At 32.7% G+C, this 14,246-nt stretch overlaps 1 protein-coding gene across 1 annotated transcript in view; it reads left to right on the forward strand.

The window, feature by feature from the left end:
• Window positions 1-5,162: 5,162 nt before the first annotated feature.
• The window catches only part of SLO2 (slowpoke 2), a 119,610-nt gene continuing 110,526 nt past the window's right edge, over window positions 5,163-14,246 (forward strand). The window contains exon 1 of the mRNA XM_089262380.1: window positions 5,163-5,643. The gene's annotated coding sequence lies outside the window, so the exon portion shown is untranslated. The remainder of the gene's footprint in view (window positions 5,644-14,246) is intronic.

Consider the following 14,246-nt stretch of genomic DNA (forward strand, 5'->3'; position numbering starts at 1 on the left):
TGAATTGTCTTGAGCAGTATTAAATAATAGATTTAATCAAATTATGATCTATTTATATGGAAATAGTTGAAGATACTTATTCAATATATATTCGTTGAAAAATTAATTATATCAAATTTAATATATTGATTTTCAAACCAATAATTGCAATATTTATTGTACAGTATTTATTAAAAAAAAAAATATAAGGGGCAATAAATTTAATCATAAATAAAAGATCTAAATTGCTTAAAAATTTCATGCAAATTCCATACTGTATACATCTAACTATTTATATATAAATACATTTTACTGAATGAATTTTAGGAATATGGAAATAAAAAACAAATGCTTTAGGTCAATTTCACTTAAATAAAATTAAATTGAAAAGTGAAACGTGCGGAGAAATTCAAATGAAGAGCAGCAAAAGGTTGTGTGGCAGCTCAGCAAAAGGAAAGATAAGTTTATCTAGATTTTTAGGCTTGCTTTTATTTATTTTAACTCTACAGGAAATTTGTATTGTATCTATCAAGAGTAATACGTTCCAAATAATAGTGTTTGATCAAAGTTGTACACTAAAAATAATATTTAAATATTTTATATAAACGTTTAAGAAATCCAAATAATAGTATTTGATCAAAGTTGTAGACTAAAAATAATATTTAAATATTTTATATAAACGTTTAAGAAGAATCGAAGCTCCAGTTCTAGTTGTTAGCTTTATTATGAGTTTTTTTAGTTGTGATTAAAAATAATAAATTTGTTAGCCTTTAAAAATATAAAAAAATATGTAAAAAATAACTACTTGATAATTATACAAAAAATGATATATAAATATATTTTATATAATACTTAAAGCCTTAAAAAATGTTGTATATTCTTTTGCTGTTTATATTTTTAAAAATCTTTAAATGTCTGTTGCTCCACACAAAAGTAATTCCCAGCTAAGTTTGCGTAGCTCTTCCATACGCCTAGCACAATTTTCTAAAAATCTTCTACAGGATATGGGACATGCAAAGCAAGAAAGAAAAAACATAAAAAGAAAACAGAAAAAACATCAAAAATGTTTGTCTCATTGCCCGAAGGGTCCGGACTGCGGTCTGATGATGTGCCCGAACAGAAATGGGATCTGATCTGTGTCTGCGGCGTTATTTCCTATGATATTTTTGCGGTTGACAGTTATGTTTGTGTTGTCGTTCGTCATTTTTTTTTTGTATATATATATATTTTTTTTTTGCATATAGTATTTAGGTATTTCGTTTTCATTTGCAGTTTTTGCAATTTTGAGGCTTGTCTGCGGACAGCAATCTAAATTGATAAGCCCAAAGGACCTTGGCCAGCCGAGAGTCGAGGCAACGTCTCCCGTTCTTTGTGCTGACATTTTAATTACAATTGTGTGTGTACGTGTGCATGTGTGCGTGTGTGTGTGTGTGCTTGGGACATTAGGCTGTTCAATTTACTGTCTGCCGAGACATGTAAATGCGTGTCAATGCGATTTAGGCAGTCAAACCGCGTGAGAGACGCGCACTGAATGCGCCTTCTAATTGGAATTGAAGGGACTCAAATGCCTGACAGAAGCATTCGCCAGAGCCAGAGCCAGAGTATTCGGAACTCGTCCGAAACTGTCGAAACACTCAATTTAGGGACTAAACAACGACAACAACAACAACAACAACAACACTTATCAGCACGGCCAGAAACATGTGAATGCCAGTTGCACGGTCTCTCTCTCGAGTGGGTGTGTGAGGGACTACCCCTACTGAAGTATCTTTCACGCGCTTGTTTCTCCATTAGGCGTCGACAAATTGCTTACAGCATTGGTATGCCGAAAATTCATTTTGTGCCATATTTTGCACACATTCTAATTTGTTTTTATATTTACTTATATATATAAAAACACACAATCTCACCAATACACACACACACGAACACACACAGACAGTGTTAAAGTGTATTATGTTGTCTTGATTGTGCGCTGCGTATCATTACAGGAAGCAGAGTTTCCTCATCGGCATCCTTGGCATTATCATCGCCTGCCTGCCAACGACAAATTGCAGGAAATTGACTACAAATTCACTTGACACACACACACACAGATACACGCACATTCACTAAGTGATACGCAATCACACACAGAGAGACAGAGACACCCACTCAGCCCTCAGCATGGGCATTTAGTGTCACTTAATTCGCTTCTAACATTTTCATTCTCTTGTCTCTGGGATTTGACTTTTATCTTATGCATTTCTTGCATTGTCATCTGTCTCGCATTTCAATGAAGTATTTCAGCAAAAGAGAACTTGAATTTTAAGCACGCAGTGTACTAAAATCGCCAAGAGCTGGGCAATGCATTGTTGAATGAGAAGAATTTTAAAAATATATATAATAAATAAAAAAATTAAAATATAAATAAAAATATATATCAGAAAATGTAGTTTCAAAGCAATATATATATATATAATATTATATTTTAGAATATATTATATTTAATTTAATTAAAGTTTTATATATATTATTATTTTTTTTTGTTTCAAAAATTTTTTGTATAGGAAATTAAACACCATAAAAATCGGTATAAGGTTTTTATTAGTTTTTTTAAAAATTTTTTTTTTAATATATAAATATTATTATATTTTATTTTTTATTTATTTATTTCATTACTTAAATTGAAAAATAATAAAATAATTATTTTAAAGCTTTTTTTTTATTATTTTTTTTTTTTTTATTACCATAATTTAATTTTTTTCTTTCTCACACATTTTTATTTATTTATTTTTAAATATAATATATGCCCAATATATACGTATACGAGTAAATTAAAATCATGCCCCAGCCCAAGCTGTTCCCTTTTACATATTCTCTGACTATTTAATGTGTCGTGTCCCACTGCGTTTAGTTGTGGCTGTTTTGTTTTTCCTAACGATTTAACTTGGCTTTTCATTCAAGTTGTTTTGCTCTTGTAGTTTGTTGGCAAACTTGAATTTATTTTCTACTTGGCGTTTCGTGTTGGCAGAGACTTAGCGCGATTTTCATTCAGCTGAACTTTTGATTCATTCATTCGCTAATGCGGCTCAAATAGCATTTGCTATTCAATTTCCAATGGAGCTTATCAATTGCTGTTGCATGTTGCAAGCGTTGCGAGTTGTAAGCTTAAAGCGTTGCATGTGTGTGGTGTGTGTGTGTGAGTGTGTGATTTAAGTGAGGAATCTGTGGCTGCTGTCAGCTGGCATCGACGATTCACTTCGTCTGCTTCCCTACAATTGAATGCCTTACGTTCATATTGATTTGTTCAACATTCTTTCAATTTATTGACATCAAATCCTATTTCCGTCTTCAGTTTCCATTTATTTTTTCAATTTTTCAGCTTTTTGGCTTGTTGTTTCCCTTTTTTTTTTTGTTTCTTTGTGGTTTCTGCTTTGACTGTTGAAATTCCTTTGTATTTGTTATATAAATATTTGTTGCCTGCAAATGGACATATGCATAGCTTACAAAAGTGAAAATATGCAAGTGTTAAATCAAGTTAAATATTTAAGAGATATATATTTGCTTTGAAGTAAAATATTAAAATATTTAAAAAGACTAATATATGTATAATAAATAAAATTAAAAAACTAAAGATATTTTACTGGGAAAAAACTTTTTTACTTATAAAACATACAAAAAAATTTGTAAAATCTAAAATTAATATTTACATATTTTTACCTTAATTTTTATTTCTCACAAATAAAAAACAATTTAATTTTATTTAACGTTTAACTAACCACGTATAAATATTATTGCTCAGCTCAACCACTAGATGGCGCCACACACGCATTTCCTTTCTCGCCGTCTCTCCTTTTTTCTCCCTACGGCATCTCCCCTCTTACACTCAATGACGTCTTCATTTAGCACTTTTGTAGACTTTTCATTCAGCTCACGTCATAAGGCCACATATGACGTCACACAAAAGCTCTAATGTTTATGTATGCGCAACGCAATGAAATGGAATTGAAACATTATGATGAGCACGTGTTCCACGTGTTGGCGCCAAATTCTTGTTGATTACACGATTTTGGTCATTTTGTTTTGTTGCCATTTTCTGGGTTACGCGGCCGACAGCTCTTATGCTCTTGCGCTCTAACAGAGAGAGATAGAGTGTGTGTGTGTGTGCGTGTTTATGTGTGCCTCTGTATTTGAGAGTTTGTGGTGTTATATAACACGTGCTTGAATACACTGTTAGATATGTTGGTTAGCAAATATATTTATTTGGAAATTAGTAACTTTAAATAGAAGTGAATTAAAAGCAACAAGTATTTTTAGATATTCATTAAAAAGTATATATATATATATATATATATATATTTTAATAAAATAAATAATACAATGAAATTGGAGCGATGTATATAAAAATATTTCAGAATATATATATGTATATATTTTTTTTTAAATACAAATTTTTATAAAATTAGAGGTAAAAAGGTGAAATAAAAGCAACAAGTATTTTTAAATATTAATTTACAGAAAATATTAATAATAAAAAATAATATATATAATATATATATATAATAAATATTTTTTACAATAAAAAATTAGAATAACAAAATTAAAATTTAATAAAGAGGTTGTAGACTTTGCAATGCCTCAAGATTCGTGATTAATACTAATAATTAATATTGATAAATAAATAAAAAAATATAGATAGCTTTTACATATTTTTATTCACACTTTTACTCATGTTTCTTAATAAAAATCTGTGAAATAATTTGAAATAATAATATGGTATTATTTATATTAATAAGTTGTTTAATACTTGGCTGTATTAATTTTATATATCTTTCCCGTTTGATATTATTATTAGTTTCTTCTTTTGTTTTTATATTGTTAAACATTTGTTTGTAAATTATTAATATTTTTTTATTATTGTTGTTTATTGGGCCTATTTATTTCATCGAGTTGTTGATTTTATTGTTTATTCCTTGTGCTCAATTTCTTAATGCTGCAAAGCCCCGACAGCTCTGGCTGCTCGTGCTAGTTAATTTTTGTGGCCACAATATTTAAGAGAGCAATGAGCTAGGCATGTAAAGAGCAAATGCTCAACAAGGAAGTTGCTACACACAGTACACACACACAAACTCACACACACACAGACGCTGAGCCATGGGACAGTCGAAGTTGAGTTTTGTGCGTTTTGTTTCGCACAGGCTTCAGTGACAGTTGCTCGACTGTGGCCAGCGTCAAAGACGCCAAGATTGAAAGTCAGTCAACAGCAGCAGTCGCTGCCGCTGTCGCAGTCGCAGTCGCAGTCACAGTCGCAGTGAGCAGCGCAGTTGACGCAGCAGCGGGCAGTTAGACATGTTCTTGTGTGCCGCCATTCAGTTTGATGCAGAGCTGCGCGACGTTCTCATCGCAACGTAACGAAAACGCAGCGTTCGACCGAGACGCTGTGCACGTTTCCGTTCTCGAGGCGTTAACAAACCAAAAAAAAAAAAAAAAAAAGAAATAAATAAGAAGAAGTAATCCGAAATTGTCAAGTCAAGCGCGTGCCATATAATGTGGCGTGGATTTATTAATTAACGAGTGCAAGAAATAGCAACAGCCAATAGAAATGCAAATGAAATAATAATAAAATGCTTGTGCGTGTCCTTGAGTCTGCAGCCGTCTGAGAGTCGTGTGCGATTCATTGAAGTAATAAAAAATATTAAAGGAATAAAAAGAAAACGAGTGAACAGCTGCATTTACATGCAGCTTAATCAAAAGTGTGGGAGTGTGTGTGTGTGTGTGTGGGTGTAATAAATAGCAAACAGAGTATATAAATATATGCACGAGTTGGTGTGTCGCAGTTAACTGCATTTTTTATAGCATACTTTTGTGCGCAGACTTTGAAATAAACTTGCCAAGTGCCTTGGCAGTCGCGTATTGACATATTCGCATTACATGTTAAGTTTTATAATATATAAATGTATATATTTAACTATGTAAATATATATGTATTTTTTTTTATAGGATTTCATTTTAATGAGCAGCTGATAAAAATCGATTGGCTCAGCGAAAGTTTCTTATATTTGTCTACTACTTTTCATTAGTGCGCAAAAAAACGGAGCCATTCAAATTTCAGTTGGTTTATTAAATTAATTTGTTATTCAGATTTTTTTTAAATATTTATTGTTTTTATATTTATTTTTTATTTAGTAATATTTTTGTATATTTGTATTTTATTTATTTAGTTTTTATTCATATATATTATTTATATATTCGTATTTTATTGTGTTATTTGCATATATTTATCTTTTATTTATTTAATTATTGTTTTTATATAGATTTATTTTTGTAATATTTATTTTTAATTTTTAATTTATTAATTTTTTTATACTCGTATTTTTTATTTTATTATTTTTTTAATTATTATTTTTTTTTTATATTCGTATTTATTTTCTTTATTTTTCTTTATTTATTATTATTTTTTGTTCCTCCGCATTTTTGCATAGAGCAACTAAAATATTTTAGTGTTTACTCAAAATGCTTTGCTCTGCTCGTGTGCGTCGCTTGCCTTGACACATTTCGCTGGCAGCAGTGCCCGGCGTTTCAACAACAACAACAACAACATGCTGCTGTGCCTTTTGCCTCTTCTTTTTTTTTGTAATTTTTCACAGTTTCTCGTTAGTTTTGCCCACGTGCGGCACTAAGTAAACCAACTTGTATCACTCACACAAGCGCCAGCACACATACACACACACACACACAGACACAATATACAGCGACATGGAATGACAGCAGAAACATTTTTTCAGTTAGGCTTTCTGACACATCTCTCTGGTTGTTCTCTGAGTCCCTCTGTGTGTGTGTGTGTGTGTGTGTGTGAATCGTTGTTTAGTGTGCAATTCTTGTACTTCATTTGCTTCGCTAAACAACAACATTCATTTGTTTTGCTGCCTCTCTCTCTCCCTCTTCCTCTCTCTATTTTATGTCCTTTTTTTTCTGTGGTCAAAGTTTGTTTTTGTTTTGCTGTGCATTCTGATGAAAAACAAAAGCATTCGATCTGCTGCATATATCTATTGCAAATTACGTGACTCACACCCACACGCACACGCACATACATACATACACGCCCACATACACACACGCACTGAAAACACTGAGAAAACAACAACACGTCCTTGCGCTCCACTCTCGATAAAATTCTTTTGCTGTTGAGCGTTTTCTAATTTTATTTATGACACCTTGAATGTTTCGCGGACAAGGAACGGCGCTTTGTGCCTTGGGCGTTGGCTTTTTGGAATTTTTACTGACAAATTCATAATACAAAAAAATTGTAAGGCTTACTTTAACATTTAACAACATGGCTTAAAGAGAAAGTGGAGTGAAAAAATTTGCTAGCTGTTTTATCTCTTTTTAATAGAAACATCTCCTTTAATATTTGTTTGAGTAAAATTTTTATGAATAGGTTTATGATATGCCATATATACCATATTTCTAGCTTATTTCAGATTGCTTAAGATTCTTTGTATGCTATGCTTTTGTGCTGCTTTGTTGTGGCCTTATTCTGAATATATTTGTTAGTAAGCCGCTCTGAAGTTAATCGTATACTGTTGGTATTTCACATACTTCTATTGCTCGATGTTTTTTGCTTCCTACTCATCCACTGTCAGCTTTCTTGCTCTGTTGCTTCTTTCTTTATATTTATGATATATATGTAATTAAGGGCTTCAAATTATATTAAAAACCATAAAAAATGTGTAAAACTATATTCAATTGTATTAACTGATAAATTCTTAATTTAACTGATTTATTTTTTGTTTTATTTTCTTTTTTAAAAATTATATTTAAATACAAATTTAGTTTTCACAATTTTCATACAGAGAGAATCGCTCTACCTGCTTTAAGTAATATTTTAAGGCCTTTCTCTAGTTCAACTTTTATGCTCCGCATATTAACAAACTATTTCGCCGAAATTTTCTTTGGCTGCCTTGTTTTATCTATCCGGCTACCGTTAACGGTAGAGCGCTTAAGCTCTCGCAAGCAATATCTGTAGCAATACATACATGCATATGTGTTTATATTGGCTTTTAATCTCTAAGCCATTTGCATTTAAAATACATTTTGTATACCGCTTTCGTATGGCTCGCTAAACATTTTGCCATTTAAAGCTAAAATGCTGAGCTTATAAAGTATTCAAAAAGTCACGAACTCTACTCAACTACATGCATTTTTTGTTGTTCTTGTTTTGGTATTTTGTTTTATTTTTTTGTTTGCTGCCACGACAATTCGTTAAATTGGCCTTTACAGAATTTGCATACCAATTAACTTTAATATATATACTTACTTTGCCCTGCCTCTGGCTCATTATACTTGCAGCCGGTGTCAGATTTTAGCGCCAAGTCCTTTGTCTGACGTCGTAGTCGTCCACATGCCCTCGATATAAATCTGTGCACATTTTGTAGCTACAAAATTGCGCATTAGCTGCTTAGATTTGCACACAACAGTTAACCCGTTGAGAGAGAGAGCCAGAGGGAGAGAGCGACAGAGAGAGAGAGAGACAGAGAGAGAGAGAGAGAGCGCGCTGTACATAAGTTTTTGGTTACAAATTTAATTAGATTTGCGGTTCTGTGAATGCGAAAACTTGTTTAAAGTTCGGCCTTAATTTCGCCACGCAAAATTGCGTAATTTAATTCAAATGTAGTTGATTAAAACAATTAAAACTTTTTCCAACTCGCAGTTGGCCATCAAATTTAAGCGGAAATTAAAACTGTGCGTTAATCAACAAACCTATTGGCATTTTATTTATCAACTAGCAAGCACACAATTTTAGTTCTGATGGAATTCATGAATATTTGATTTCGTGCAAATAGATTGAATTTAAATATTGTGTGCATAATAAAAGCAGAGCTGCGCAGCTAGAAATATAACGGAATAAATTCGTATAAAATTGAAATTCATTATTGATGTAAATATATGAAGCTAATCCTATATAATCCTATAAAATGCATAGAAAATAATTTATTGACACTTATCAAACTAGATTAAAAATGTAAATTACTATTCATAAAATATTTGATTGACATTTTGAGATAATCTTTTTAATGGAAATAAATATAATTTATTATATAGATGACATATATTTGATATATTGATATCTTTGATATATTTAGATTAATTATTAGGTTGAAGTCTTAGGAAGAGTTATTATATTCTTTTATTTTATTTTTTTTTTATTTTTTAGTGGTGTTTTTACTTTTTTTTTTATTAAAAAAATATTTTATAAATTTTTATTAAAAAATTAATAAAGCAGATTTATATTATAGTTTCCCAAAAAAGAGCAATATATTATATTATATTCTATAAAAATGTATATCGACATATATCGATAATAAAGTTTCTAAATAATTCCTTTTAGAAATAATTGCTTAATTTGTAAATCTTGTTTTATTTCCCTTTTTCTTTTACGAATAAAACTAATTAAACATATTTATCAAGAGTATTTGCAACATTTACAAAGAGTATTAAATGTAATATAAACTGGAAAGCAGACATATAAAAAGCGGCAGACCACAAAATAAACAGAGAGTCGCGTTGCACACAATTTATGGGCCACGCATAAAAATAATATTAAAAATAATGTTTATACAAGCAAAAAGGCGTAAAAAGTGTATAAATGTCTGCCTCGGCTTGCTTATCAAAGCATTTTAACAGCCGCACGCGAAGAGACAACAAACATAAAGGGAAAATAATCAAATATCAATTTGATGTTTGATAACATAACTATTGAGCCAATACCCAATATATACATTTTAGTATATGAAAAAAGCAAATATATGTAAAATGCTGTATGCTACTCAAGTCAATGGCCAGCGGTGTCAGGGTCTAAATACCTAAAGACAGGCCAAAAGCCAAGTGAACAGGATAACAAGAGGACGAACGGACAAAAAGCCCAAAAGAAAAATGTGCGGCCGAAAAGTTTTTTGTAGGCTTTTGCACAAAAAAGAAAATTGGGAAATGGGAATGGGAATGTAACAGGCAGGAATGTCAGCACAAAGGTTGAGAGAGAGGGGGAGAAAACAAGCAGGGGGAAACGAGAGAGAGAGAAAGATAGAGAGAGACAGTTAGAGCTTGAACAAGGCCAACAAAACTTGGGCAAAGGTCGAGTTAATCTATGAATGTGGCGCATACACGGCAAATTGCCTAAGCCGCAAGTTGCAAAAGGCGCATGACATGGATAGGCAAAATATATATATGTACGTACAGTTAAATATATATGCTAAGCTTAAGTTTACATAAAGTTCTCGTTAAGCCAGCTCAGCTTAAACTAAACTTGTTCGCTTTTAGCTCAAGCATTTGGCTAAATAATTTAGTTATTTAACTCAGTTTTATAAGGAATTCAACTAACATCTCAAGCCACTCATAATTATCCATGATCTATGTCAATTATTAGCATGTGCTGATCACATTACGTATACGCAATGTCTGCCAGAAAATCCGATTGATTGGCGCAGCGTCAAACTTCGATTTGTTTTGTGCTCAATGACGCAAAACTGTTGACGGAAATTGCTTCGATTTAGGTCTAAGCCCAACTTTTAATGCCTCTTCAAGTTGAGCTCGGATTCAATTTGGGAGTCTGGGCTTGAAATGCCTATCTATGAGATTGTTTGGTATTTATGTAATTTGCTGTACCAGTTGCTTTTTGTTTTCGATATGAGCTGTGATTTATGGATCAAAGTTTGGAATAGATGAGCGACTATTTAGATAATGTGTGGAGATTGGATTGAAGGCGTTTAGGAAATGTAAGCAGTTTATTGGTTTTTGTGGACTATTTGCTGCCCAATGGCTTATCAAATGGAGTTTTGTAACTATTGAAGGTGTCAAGATTTTCTTGATAAAAATCGTAAAATATAATATTCAACATTTTCGTCTAGCAAACAACTAATTTCTAGCCGACATTTTGAGCCATCAAATATAATTTAATATTTCCTACACATAACTTAAGTTCCAAGTACTTTCTGCTTCCTGTTTCGCAACCTGCTTCTGTGTGTTACCTTCCAAATGCCCGCCATCAAATTGGCTAATAATATTTAAGTATATTCCGCTTATGGCGTTTGGCCATTCGCAGCTTTAATGTCTAGCCATAGGCCACGAAAAGCTATTTGGATTTTGGTTTCAGTTTTGGTTTTTGGCTTACGCAAACATTTCTTTTTGTTTTTGTTTTTTTTTTTCCCCATTGACATTTTGGTGCGTAACTTAATATCGTAATTATGTTAGAGCGAATATCATGTTTTACATCTGTCCGCTGTCAAACACAGCAGCCCCCCGCCCTCCTGCTCTCTTCATCTCTCTATAAACACATATATTTGTTCATTTTGGTCACTGAGGCGAGCAGAGAATGCTTTTTATGATAATCGAGGGAAAAATAGGCTGTGTGCCCCGCTCCGTGCTGGCGTAGGCGTCTGTGTGAATTTCTCCCTTGTTTATTGTTGTTGTTAAATGGGTGGCATATAGCTAAGTCCATAACAGACAACTTAACACGCTGTCTTAACTGGTCGCTCTAATCCCCAAACTTACAGGCGACATCTTGCTCTTATTTGTATACCCTGTACATGGGAACAGGGCTGGATGGGGTGTGCGAATTTTCAATTAGGTAAAGCACATTTCATTTATTTGGTTCATAAGAAAGAAGAATCTTAATTATATATCTAATCAAAATTAATTGTGGTTAATTTAATTAGGCATGTGGAGCTCGAGCCATGGTAAGATTACTATACCCATAGTCACTTCATGTATGATCGATGTATTGACCTTCTGCTCCCTTGACACCGTCCACTGAATTGGTGGAGAGCATTGATGAATTTACAACCATCTCTAGGGCCACTTCAGAGAAAATTGTTTGCTCCCTTTGCCCAAATGGTATTCCACATTATTTATTATGTACGAATTTACAACAAAAGACAGACCTACAACCAGTGCAGCATAAAGTTTTGTATTTCAAACAAAGTGTATACATGTCTAACTGTCTCAAAGTCCAACTAGTTTCACCTGAGTAGTTCAAAAAGTTTGGCTCATGCTTAAACCTTTTGTGTGTAGTTAAACTGTTTTGCTTTTCTCTTTGTATTGAAGTGTTGTAAAAATATATATAGTAATATACACATATAGAAATAAATATATACAAATAAAAAATATATAAATAAATTACCTGTTTCCGCATTATTCACACAACTATAAAGTCAGCCTCTATAATGAACGCCCTGTTTTCTCCCTCTCTTTCGCTCTCTTTCTCTCTTTCTCTCTTCTTCTCTCTCTCTTCTCTCTCTCTCTCTCTCTCTTCTTCTATCTCTCTCTTCTTCTATCTCTCTCTCTCGCTCTCTGTCTCTGTCTCTCTCAAGCAACCACGCACACACATACACAGCTCGCCGACAAGGGTTCCGCATGCCATCTCGTTCTCTCACATCTACAAGACCGTAGATCACTTTCGGCAACAGCTTCATATGTTTGCTTCACTCTCATGGAATTCCTATTTGAATAAACTGAGAAGAGCTCATTTCGAAATATGCCGTCTGTTTATAAAAATAATGAGCATATATATAGTTTACAGGGTATCTCATCAACACTACTAAATTTTCTTAGTTCAGGTTAAGCTTTCTCACTTTGATTACTTCATCCTTTTACCTTAGTGTTAGTTTGCAATATCTTCGTAATTTACAGAGTATCCCACAGTCTGTCATGCCTTTAGTCTACGCTACGATTGTGCTTTTCATTCTACTTGGGTCAGTAGATGCTGCCAGCAACGATTTGTACCTACATTATCTGCGTGGGTGTGCGTGAATCTATGTGTGTGTGTGTGTATGTATCTGTGTGCATGTGTGAGTATGTGTACATGTGTGTCTCTCTGAGTATTTGTTCAGATTTTGGTGTTTCTCCATTTTGTTAGATGTTTTTGTTTCGGGGCTATTTGCTCGGCTCCATCAGTTTGAGCAGACAGCTAAGTGATTTCCAGTCTGATATCGTTGGCCAAATGGCCAAGCATGTAATTTAAGAGCTGCCAAAAAGTTGGCCAAAGTTTGCTTTTCTTGCACACTCTTGGCACCAAAATTTGCGCTGTGCCAAAAAGAAAAGAAGAAAAAATGGATTTCAATGAAAAAACTTAAAAATTGATCAGTTGATGAAATTTAAATGGTTTGCAGCTTATGTCTAGGCTTTGCTCGCTAGCCAAATAACGTAATCAAGTTGGCAAAATCCATTCAGGCTCTAGGCAAAAGTTTTTAGCCTTTAAATATCTTAAGAATTTATGACGTGGAAAACCATTCGATTGACAAACTGCAACGGAAACTTGCCTATTTCTTTATATGTATTTTTTTTGTATGCCAATAATCTCATTGTTTGAGGCGTGGCTGTAAGACTGTTAGTTATAGCTGGCTTTAGATGCGCTCACAAATCCGAACAATGGCCACAGACCAAAGGCAAACAAACAGCTCGCTGTGCGCTGCTTGGATAACGGAAAAAGTTACTTTGTTTGAATTGCTAATTTCTGTCTTGCAGACAGCACAGGTGTGAATTTACCGTTGTTCAGCCGGCAAAGCAGCTAAGTCGAAATAAAAATTCAATTTACGCCAACCGCAAAAAGTTCAGTGGGCCACAAATCAATTTTGTTGGCTGGCAACGGCCACAAAGCGAAATGAAAAATGTTCAAATTTGAAGCAGGTAACAACTGGCTGAGTGAGCATAATGATGACTGACAGATACCCTGTGTGTGTGTGCGTGTGAGTGTGGGTTTAGAGAGGACGTCGAGTGTGGTTTGAGTAGAATTGGTTTATCTATTTAAGAAATTTTGTTTTTCTGTTAGCTATATATAAAGAGCTTTTGGGATGGAAGTTTGCACAGAGTTCTTTCTTTTTTCTCTGTATTTTTTGGTATAATTCTGAGAAAAAAAAATAAATAAATAAAAAAAAATAATAATGCTCTAATAACGTACCGAAAAAATGTATATAAACTCTATAAAATACCTCAATTATTCTTTAAAAAAATATTCTTTTTAACAAAATATCATAAAACTTCGTACAACTATTTTATATATTTTTTATTTATTATTATTTTTATTTTTTACTTTTCTATATATAGTTCGACCTAAGCTGAAAGAATTTTGCTTTTGTTTTTGCTGCTGGCATTTCGTGCACAAAATATTTATGTTATGAAGGAAGCCTTTTAATGTCCACAACGAAATGCTTTTAGCAAGCGCAAAAAAAAAAAACACAAATTAAACAGTCAAAAAATTTGAAATAAAATAACAAAATTTATGAAATGTAAAG

Source organism: Drosophila navojoa, chromosome 5 (assembly GCF_054131105.1).
Source record: "Drosophila navojoa isolate 15081-1374.11 chromosome 5, UAZ_NAV_1.0, whole genome shotgun sequence".
Lineage (NCBI taxonomy): Eukaryota > Metazoa > Arthropoda > Insecta > Diptera > Drosophilidae > Drosophila > Drosophila navojoa.